The sequence below is a fragment of the Fukomys damarensis genome, unplaced genomic scaffold, assembly GCF_012274545.1.
Source record: "Fukomys damarensis isolate Sample0158 unplaced genomic scaffold, DMR_v1.0_HiC HiC_scaffold_13, whole genome shotgun sequence".
Classification (NCBI taxonomy): Eukaryota; Metazoa; Chordata; class Mammalia; order Rodentia; family Bathyergidae; genus Fukomys; species Fukomys damarensis.
In genome coordinates, this window is record NW_022900925.1 from 33502658 (window position 1) to 33512828 (window position 10171).

The window sequence follows — 10171 nt, forward strand, 5'->3', positions numbered from 1 at the left end:
GACGGGCCACGGGCCACCTATGCGCGGGACCCCCTCCCCAATCTCCCGGGTGCGCTGTGCCCCCCAGAGAGGGTCCCCTCGACCTTGAGCGCCAGGATTGGTTAATTTCACTGTGGCCAGGCGAGGGCGAGGGCGAGGGTGCCTCGGTGCCTACTGTACCGGGACCAAGTCCCAGTAGAGGCCATCTCTGGTCACGGAGCCGCGACCTACGGGCCACCTATGCGCGGGACCCCCTCCCCAATCTCCCGGGTGCGCTGTGCCCCCCAGAGAGGGTCCCCTCGACCTTGAGCGCCAGGATTGGTTAATTTCACTGTGGCCAGGCGAGGGCGAGGGCGAGGGTGCCTCGGTGCCTACTGTACCGGGACCAAGTCCCAGTAGAGGCCATCTCTGGTCACGGAGCCGCGACCTCACATCCATCCTCCCACCCTCTCCCCAGCGGACCCTCCCCCACCCCGCGGTGCCGCTGTCGCTGCCACTGCTGCTGCCTTGATCTTTCCAGTCGGAGCCTCAACCAGGCTGGCTTCAGGGACGGCCCATGTGTGTCCTCTGCCATCTGCCACCCTAGCTTGGGCACTAGAACCCAGTTTCCTGAGGCGCAGGCAGAGGAGCAAACAGAAAGCACCCAGGGTGGGGCAGCTCACTGGCATCCCCCACCTCCCCGAAGCTCTGGGGGGGGGTCCCCTGAGGCCGGGTGTGGGTGGCGGAAAACAACCCTAGGCGCAGCTGGACCCAGGAGTAAGTGTCCTTCTCTGGCATCCCTCCCTGGGGCTGGCTGGGAAGGTGGCACTGGGCACCCAGGCTCCAGTCCTGGACACCGCACCCTTCCTGGGGGAGGAGAGGGAGAGGAGATGGGGAAAGGACCCAGTAGGGTCTGACTTGGAGATGCAGACAGTCGGCCAAATGGCACTGGCCGAGGGCTCAGGCTGGCAGGAGGAACCTTTGCCCTCGCCTGGGAACAGTGGCCTCACTGCGCCTCTGTTTGATCCTCAGAGTGACCTCAGGTCCCCTGGAGCCCTGGTGCGTGGGGACAGTCTCAATCCCAAACTCCGGCAGGACCTGGGCTTCCTGAGGACATGAACAGGGCCTGAGGCTCTGGAGCCGGCCAGGGGACCCGGGCACTGGACCGTATCCGAAGGACTGGTCCCGGCCATGCCTGGCTTGTTGGGGGACCCTTAGTAAATTATTGTCCCCCTGAGTAAATCATTGCCCACTGCTGGCCTTAGCCTCGAACTTTCCAGTGGGATTCCCACCTGGGTAATGGTGGTCCAGAGGCCCTCACACTCTCTGCAGGCTTGGGGCCAGTCCCCATGGGAGGGATCTTCTGCCCTGCCCTGTGTTCCCATCTGGGCTTCCCAGACCCAGGATTGCCAGGAAACAGGGCCTTCAGGACCTCCAACTTCCAGCTCCCTGTCTCCCACCTCAGCCCCCCTGTCTCCCCAAAGGCTGAGGATATCCACTGCATGCTGCACACCCTGGCACAGCTTGTGGTCCCTGGGACTTAGCTTATGCCACTGATGAGCCTGAGAAAGCCCTGCTTCCCTCTGTGGTTCAAAATCCAGCTCATAAGAAGGGCAGAGTGTGCTCCTGTAACCCTAGCACTTAGGAGGCTGAGGCGGGAGAATGGCTGAAAGTTGAAGGCCAGGATGGGTTAAATAGGGAGACCCTGACTCAAAAAAAAACAAAAGCGGGGCTGGGGATTTAGCTTAGTGGCACCACACTGGCCTTGGAAGTGAAAGGTCCTGAGTTTGATCCCTGGTACACACAAGAAAAAGCAAAACCGAAAACAAGATAGGCAAAGCCTTACCTATTAAACAGAAAATCAAGAAATGATAGAATAAAAAAAATGTTTAGAGGTAAAGACAGAAGATAAAGCAGAAGGCTGGGCATGGTGGTGCACGCCACTCGGGAGGCTGAGGCAGGAGGATCGCTGTGAATTCGAGACCCTGTCTCAAAAAAAAACAAAAAACAAAAAGAAAGATAAAGCAGAAATGATTCAAATGGTTCAGATGTTTCCCTTTGAACTTTCATAGATTTCTTCAAAGAAGAAGGATAACCATGGGCAGCTACTTCAGCAGGGCATGGTGGCCCATGCTTGTAAAGAAGATTGCTGCAAATTTGAGGCTAGCCTGGGCTACTTAGTGTGTTCAAGACCAGCCTAGAATGGTAAGATCCATCTCGAAAACAACAAAAACAACCACAACAACATTCAAAGTAGGGATTCACATGGGCATTTTTTTGTAAGCCACAGTTCATAACAGGGTTACTCACCATAGCGGAAAGGTAGAAATAACCCAAATTGCTTCATACTTAACAACAGAATATTATTCAGCCTGGAAAAAGGGAGGTTCTGACCCATGCTGCAAGAAAGATGAACCCTGAAGAAATGCTAAGAGAAATAAGCCAGACATTCAGGGGAAAATATCGCATGATTACACTCGTAGGTTAGAGCGGTCAAAGTCATGGACCAAGAAGAGTGAGGGTTGGTGGCTGGGGCTTCGGGAGGGAGCGGAGTTATTATGAAATGCACACAGTGTTCCAGGTTGGGAGGATGGAACCTTCTGTTCTCTTTTGTGGTGGTGGGGATTGAACTCAGGGCTGACGCATGCTAAGCGAGAGCCCCGTGATGGAACTCCACCCCCACCCCCCATTTTAATATCTGGTTTTATTTGTTTTCCTCTTTTTTTCTCCTCTTTTCTCAAGATAAAAACAGTTTTGGAGATGGACTGCGGTGATGGTTGCATAACAACGTAAATATGCCACTGAACCATCACCCCATCACTCAGGAGGCTGAGGCAGGAGAATTACTTCGACAAGTGACAAACTGTGAGTTGAAGGCCAGCATGGGCTACATAGCAAGACCTTATCTCAAAAAAAAAAAGAACAGCAGCAACAACCTCAAATAAACAATAGAGTTAAGAAGGTAAATTTGTGTCCATTTTACCACAATTTTTTTTAAACTTTTCTGAGACGGGGTCTCAGGCTGGCCTTGAACTCCCAGTGCTCCTCCTGCCTCAGCCTCCCCAGTGCTAGGATTACAGGTGTGTGCCACCACAATTTGGGGAGGGGTACTAGGGATCAAACTCAGGACCTCGAGCTTGTGAGTCAGGCACAGTGCCACCGAGTTCAATCCCTGGCCACAACCACAATTAAAAAAAAAAAAAAGTTTCCTTTGGAGTCATGGGATTATGGGTGGGAGGGAAAGAGAATTTCTGCTTTTTGTTTAAAAGCCTTTTTCTAATTTTCTTTTCTGGCTTTTGCGGGGGGTAGCAGAGGGCTTCACACTAAGCTGTATCCCCGGCCCTTTTGTTTTTATTTATTTATTTATTTATGGTAGTGGAGATCAAACTCAGGACCTTGAAGGCAGGCAGCAGCACCACTGAGCTAAATCCCGGCTCTTGTTTTTATTTTTGAAACAGGGTTTCACTAATCTGTCAGTTGCCCAGGCTGGACTGACTCTCGATCTTCATGCCTTAGTTTCCCAGAGTGCTAGCGTTATAAACATGCGCCAATATACCTGACTACATTTTACTTTCTAAAATGGCACACATGGGTTTCGTTTTGTTCTCAGTAACTGGACTGACTCCAGAGCCACACATATACGTAGCAAGCATTCTACTCCTGAGCCCCACGTGTTTAATTTAATCCCTCTTTTTATTAACAGGCCTGAGAGCCTCCTTCCTGGAGACATTAATCAGTTACAGGGACTGCTGTGTGATGAAGCCCTCATTGCGAAGGTTCTCACAGTAGCCAGGTGTGGAGGAGCGCACCTGGAATTCCAGCACTCAGGAAGCTGAGGCAGGAGGATCGCTGTGAGTTCGAGGTCAGGGCGGGCTACATAGTGAGACTCTGACTCAAAAGGAAAAGAAAGATCTCACTGTAGTAAGAAGAGCAAAGGAGTTACTTAGTCTGGGGAGCCTCTGGGCTTGAACAACTCCTTTTGTGTGGTGTAAATTTTCGTAGTTCTCTGTTTAAGTGTTGTGTGAAAAATGACGATTTGAAAGATTTGTCCTCTCCAAGTGCCTGGGAGCCGGCTCACAGGAATGGAGGGGTGGTAGCCATAGCAATGCTCTTCCCAGGGTACGGGGGGCCCTGGGTTCCAGCTCCAGCTCCCCAAAGGGGAGGGGGCGCTAGCAGCCCAGTACAGAGAGGGGAGAGGCAGGAGCAGGGAGTTTTAATCTTTGGCAGCAGGGGAGGGGTAGTGGAGGTGGTTTAATCTTGAAGAAGAGGTTAAAAAGGTTTGGAGAATACCCCACTTTTCCTCTGCCTGTCAGGCTCCTCAAATCCCATAGCAGTGTCAAAGGCCGACCCAAGCTCAGGAAAAAACATAAACAAGTTGCTGCAGGCTGCTCTGAAAAGGGTTGTTTCTGACTTTCAAACTGAAAGTGAAAATAGGGAACTGGCTCTGCACTAGTAAGTAGAGGAAACCAGTTTGCTCACAACACAGGACAGACCGTAGACCAGGCATTTGTGATCTTATGACTTTGCTTGCGGTTGGGGGCAAACACTACTGCCTTCACTCAGCCCTGTGATCTTTGTTTGTTTGTTTGTTTGGTTTTTCATTTTTTGACACAGGGTCTCTGCTATGTAGTCCAGGCTGGTCTCCAACTCACTATGTAGCCCAGGCTGGCCTAGAACTAGAGGCGATCTTCCTGCCTCAGCCTCCTAAATGCTAGGATTACAGGCCTGTGGCACCAGGCCCAGCCATATATATATTCGGTACTGGGAATAGAACTCAGGACTTCACGCTTGTCAGGCAGGTTCTGTGCTACTGAGATACCTCCCCAGCCCTATATTTTTGTATTTCATCGTCACTAAAACCATAGCTTCCCATCTAGTGGAGATTTATGACTGAGGACATCTGGGCTCGGAGAGACTAGAGAAGGTGTTCAAAATTGGTAAAACCAGATTGGATATCGGAGCTGCAACCTCAAATTTTATTCACTCCTTCCACTTACTCATTATCTATTTATACTGAACTTCTCACTGCCCTATATCTGGTGTGTGTGTGTTACTGAGGATGGAACCCAGGTCCTTCACCCTGAGCTACATCCCTACCCCTTTTATTTAATTTGTATTTATTTAGCTTTTGGTACTGGAAATCGAACTCAGGGCCTCGCAGTGGCCAGGCAGGCGCTACCCCACAGAGCTACATTCTTGGCCCCATTTTTTTTTTTTTAATTTGAGACAAGATTTCACTAAGTCACTAAATTGTGCAGGCAGGCTGGGCTCAACTTGCCATCCTCCTGCCTGAGCCTCCCAGAGCACTGGCATTACCAGCTCTGGCTACCACACTCGGCTTGAATTTTTCTGTGTTATACTTTATTATAAAAGTGATAAACCCCGGTATCAAAAAAAAAAAAGGAACAACAACAACAAAAAGAAACAAAACCAAAACAAATGGCCTTGGCTGTCTGGGAGGACAGAGCAGTATAAACTAAGCTAAGGATGTAGCCTAGCGGTGCAGGGCCTGCCTGGCAAGTGCAAGGCCTGAGTTTGATTCCCAGAAAAAAAACCAAAATCTTTCAAAGTGATAAGCCTCATTGTAACAAATTTTCCACATAAAGAAGGATAAAAATATGCATACTCATGCTGGGCATGGTGGTGCAAGCCTGTCATCCCAGCACTCAGGAGGCTGAGGCAGGAGGATCGCTATAAGTTCAAGGCCAGCCTGAACTACATAGCAAAAGCTTGTTCCTAAAATATATATTCTTATCTCCTTTCTGTACTTTTACAGAAAAGAGATCATGCCAGAACATTGATGAATTCAAAGTCCATAGATTAAGTAGTAGTTTTGATCGGTGTTCACTTTGTGACAACTGTCCTGTGGTTGTATATTTCCTTGCATTTGCAAACACACGTTGACGTATTTAGGGATACCAAGGCCTGTGTCTACCACTCCCGTGTTATTCTTATCTCCTTTCTGTACTTTTACAGAAAAGAGATCATGCCAGAACATTGATGAATTCAAAGTCCATAGATTAAGTAGTAGTTTTGATCGGTGTTCACTTTGTGACAACTGTCCTGTGGTTGTATATTTCCTTGCATTTGCAAACACACGTTGACGTATTTAGGGATACCAAGGCCTGTGTCTACCACTCCCGTGTGCCCCTAAACTCACTGTGGGGTTGAGTCCCAATAAACTCATGGAAGGTACACTGAAAAACGTGTTTATTGCATGGAACCTACTGAGCCCCTAGCAACGCAGCCCCTGGTAAGCACAGAGTGTTTCCCTGGTGATGGTGTGGCCTATGACGGGGACACTGCCAGCCTGGGAGAAGACCAGATGAGACTCCAGGTAGGATTTGTACCGAGCACAGGTCGGGACCAGATGCAGCTTGGCTGGGGGGGCGGTGGCACCTGCCTTGCAAGCTCCAGGCAGGAGTTCAAAGTCCAGCACTGGAAAAAAGCTGGAACCCTGAATGTGCGTCACCTTCACAGGGTTGTAAAGCGGAAGAATTGTAAGTTGAATCACTGAAAGTTGGGGGGCTGTAGTTTTTGAGGTTTTGGAGATACACGTGTGTGTATAAATACATAAACATAAAAATGGAGATGGGGTGGGGCAATAGAGAGAGAACAGATCATGCTGTTTTACTCAGCAACTTGAGGGATTTTGAGACAGGGTCTCACTATGTGGTCCAGGCTGCTTGGAACTTGCAGTGACCCTCCTGCCTCAGCCTCTTGAGAGCTGGGATTACAGGTGTCTGCCACCACACCCAGCTCTTGTGTATTTTGTTACTTGATCATATATTATAAGCATCTTTCTTCTAGGGTGATCTTATATTTCTTTTCTTTTTTTTTTTTTCTTATAGTACCGGGGATCGAACCTAGGACCTTACACTTGCGAGGCAGGTGGCAGAACCCCCGAGTTAAATCTCCTGGCCTATTGGGTGTTTTGAGACATGGTCTCACTACGTAGTCCAGGCTGGCTTTGAAGGACTCATATACTCTGACGTGGGTATCTCTTTTCAGCCTACCTATGACTGAGCTCTGTGTGTGTGTGTGTGTGTGTGTGTGTGTGTGTGTGTGTGTGTGTTACTGGGGACTGAACCCTGGGCCTTTGCACACACCACCAGCCCTTTTGAGGCAGAGGCTCCTGCCTCAGCCTCCTGAGTGCTGGGATGACGGGCGTTGCCACCACACAGGCTATTTTGCCCATTTTATAGAAGGATAAACAGAAGCCTGGACGGGGCAGTGACTGCTGAGGTGGCAGCACCGACCTGACCCCAGATTTTCAGGGACTGTCTGCCCCCTGATCTTGGGCTTTGGATTTCTCTCCTCCTTCCGGGCCCCACCCCCAGCCCCGCCCCGAGCTGGAGAGGAGCTGTCTTCCTTGGCCTATATTCAGTTCCTTGCTGAATTGTCACTAAATAGCTGAACCCTCTGAGCCTCACTTCCTTCACCTCAGAACCGAAATAATGTGGCCCTTTTATGACTGTTGTGAGGACCGGGTTAGAAGACACTGCAGAAAAAGTGAAGAGAAACAGTAAGTGTAAAACCTGGGCACAAGGAACGCTCTTGCACGTGTTAGTTGGGCGTTACCACACTCGAGCGTGAGCAGAGCCCTACACATTTGCACACCTACGTTACTGTACAAGTATGTGTTAGGGCATTTATCTTTCTACCTTGCTTGGCAGTTATTTGTGTGAACTGTGGGCTCCTTTGAGGCAGAAAAAAATAGGGTGCAGCCTGGGGATTTAGCTCTGTGGTGCCACGCCTGTGCCACAGGGTCAAGGTCCTGAGTTCAAGCCCTGGTACCATAAAAAGGAAAAAACAAAAACAAACAAACAGCCAGGCATGGTGGCTCACGCCTGTGATCCCAGCACTCAGGAGGCTGAGGCAGGAGGCTTGCTGCAAGTGTGAGGACCTGGGCTACATAGTGAGTTCAAGGTCAGTCTGCGCCATAAAGCGAGAGCCTGTCTCAAAAAACCAAAAAAAGCAAAACAAACAAATTTTTAAAAAACCCAAAACAAACAAAAAACTTAAGTGAAAAATGGGGTGCATAAGAAATGGGGATGGGACTTGGAATCAAAGATTTGGGTTGTTGAATGTAGTGGTTGTTGAATGTACTTGGGAGGCTGAGGCAGGAAGATTGCAAGTTCAAGGCCAGCCTGGGCTACTCAGCAAGACTCTGTCTCAAAGTAAATAAACAGACGAATAAAAAAATTAAAAGGATTGGGGGATATAGTTCAATAGTAGAGTGCCCCTCAGTTCAATTTGAGGTGGGGGGAGATTTGGGTCCATACTTTAACCGGCGGTGTGTCTGAGGACCAGTCGCTTTTTCCCTCAGAATTTAGGGTTTCTTCCTCCATAAGAGCAGGGAGGATCACAATCAAATGAGCCTCATTGTCTCTTTGTGCACATTATCAAGATAACGAAATACTCACTGGCCACAGTGGCGTGTGACTGCAATCCCTGCACTCCAGAGGCTGAGGCAGAAGGATTGCCAGGAGTTCAAGACCAGCCTGGGCTATATAGTGAGACTTTGTCTCAAAAAACCAAACCAAACCAAAGCAGATGGCTAAGACATAAGGCAATAAGCCTGCAAGTACCTTCCAGGGGAACTAACGCTTACTGGAAGACAAACTGAATACACGCTTAGTGTACAAAGTACCAATTGCACCTTTGGACTTTAGACCTGTGTGTGTGTGTGTGTGTGTGTGTGTGTGTGTGTGTGTGTGTGCGCTTGACAGGCTCTTGCTATGTAGATCACTCTGGTCTTGAACTCACTGTGTAGCCCAGGCTGGCCCCAAACTCACAGCAATCCTCCTCCTTCAGCCTCCCTCGGCTGGGATTATAGGCGTGCGGTCACCACACCTGGCTTATGCCATTTCTTTTAAAGGGCACATATGACTCAATCATTTTATTCCATTGAAAACTAATTTAAGAAATGGGCTACCTGCCAGTCATAGTGGTGCACGCCTGTAATCCCAGCACTTGGGAGGCTGAGGCAGGAGAATCGCTGCGAGTTTGAGACCAGCCTGGGCTACACAGTGAGTTCCAGGTCGGTCTCAACTACATAATGAGACCCTGTCTCAAAAAACTAAACACACACACACCCAAAACAACAACAACAAAAAACAAAACAAAAGAAATGGGCTATCCTGTTAGTCACATAAAATCAGTGAATAAGGGAGCGATGATCATGGTGGAAGAAACTTCAGGAAAAAAGAAAAGATGGCTAAGACAGTGTCCCTCTCACAGTCCAGCACAGAGGACCGGCGCGGAGAGTGCACCCCATGGGGGCTTAGAGCTGGAGCTACAAGTGCCAGTCCCTAAGGGAAGCTCTGTGGGCCCCTCACCCGATCCCTGCCAACCACCAGCCAGATGCTTCTGTCGTCCATGTTTCTCATAGAGCTGCAGATGAGGCCTGGGCACAGATTGCCCGAGGTCCACAGCAGCCAGAGGGAGTGTCAGGAAGAACACCAGTTGGTCCAGTGCCCGGGCCCCTCCAAGCCAAGCTCTGTCACTCTTATCGCTGGCACTGCCAGACTCAGGCTGCGGATCACAGAGGTCAGCTAGGAGGAGAGGGCCGGTGGGCAAGGCTGGGCCGTTGAAGGAGAGGAAAGATACAGGAGCTGCACCCAGTCCGAGAAGGAGAGGGGCCTATGTCCTCGAGGTAGCTGGGTGTTTGGAGGATTTCAAGCAGAGAGACTTGCCAGCTTTCTAGCAAGATCATGGAAGTTGGTTATGGTGGCGCATGCCTGTGATCCCAGCCAGCCCTCAAGAGGCTCAGGCACGCAGATCCCGACGAGTTTGGGCCGGCCTGGGCTACACAGTGAGCTCAAGACCACAGTGAGGCCTTGTCTCAAAAAAAAAAAAACAAATCAAATAAAATAAGAAAGCTCATGGGAGATGGGAGAGGTGGGTGGGAGGGAGGGAGAAGGGGCTGAGACAGAGGAGAGAAATCTAGGACATAGACAGTGATTTAGGGGTTAGAGGACGGGCAGCGATTCTGGAGGGCATGCAGCTTCTGCTCCTAATCCAGAAGGAAGAGGAGGACCTGGTGAGGTCAGTTTTGGTCTTGTAGTGTCCCACCTCGTGCCGTTCCGCCGCTGGTGCCAGGCCACCGGAGAACAGCCGGCTACCTCCGGCGACCTACAGCATCCGGCCGTGCAGTGTCCTCTCCTGGGCGCCAGGGGGCGCCCGCCCGCCCGTGAGGGCCGCTCTGGCC

At 50.2% G+C, this 10171-nt stretch overlaps 1 long non-coding RNA gene across 1 annotated transcript; it reads left to right on the forward strand.

Annotated features, from left to right (window-relative positions):
* The first annotated feature begins 6295 nt into the window (after positions 1-6295).
* Positions 6296-7725, forward strand: LOC117285831. Its single transcript, XR_004516928.1, has 3 exons — positions 6296-6458; positions 6810-6951; positions 7406-7725. It is a non-coding gene; the product is annotated as an uncharacterized LOC117285831 (long non-coding RNA).
* Positions 7726-10171: the final 2446 nt, after the last annotated feature.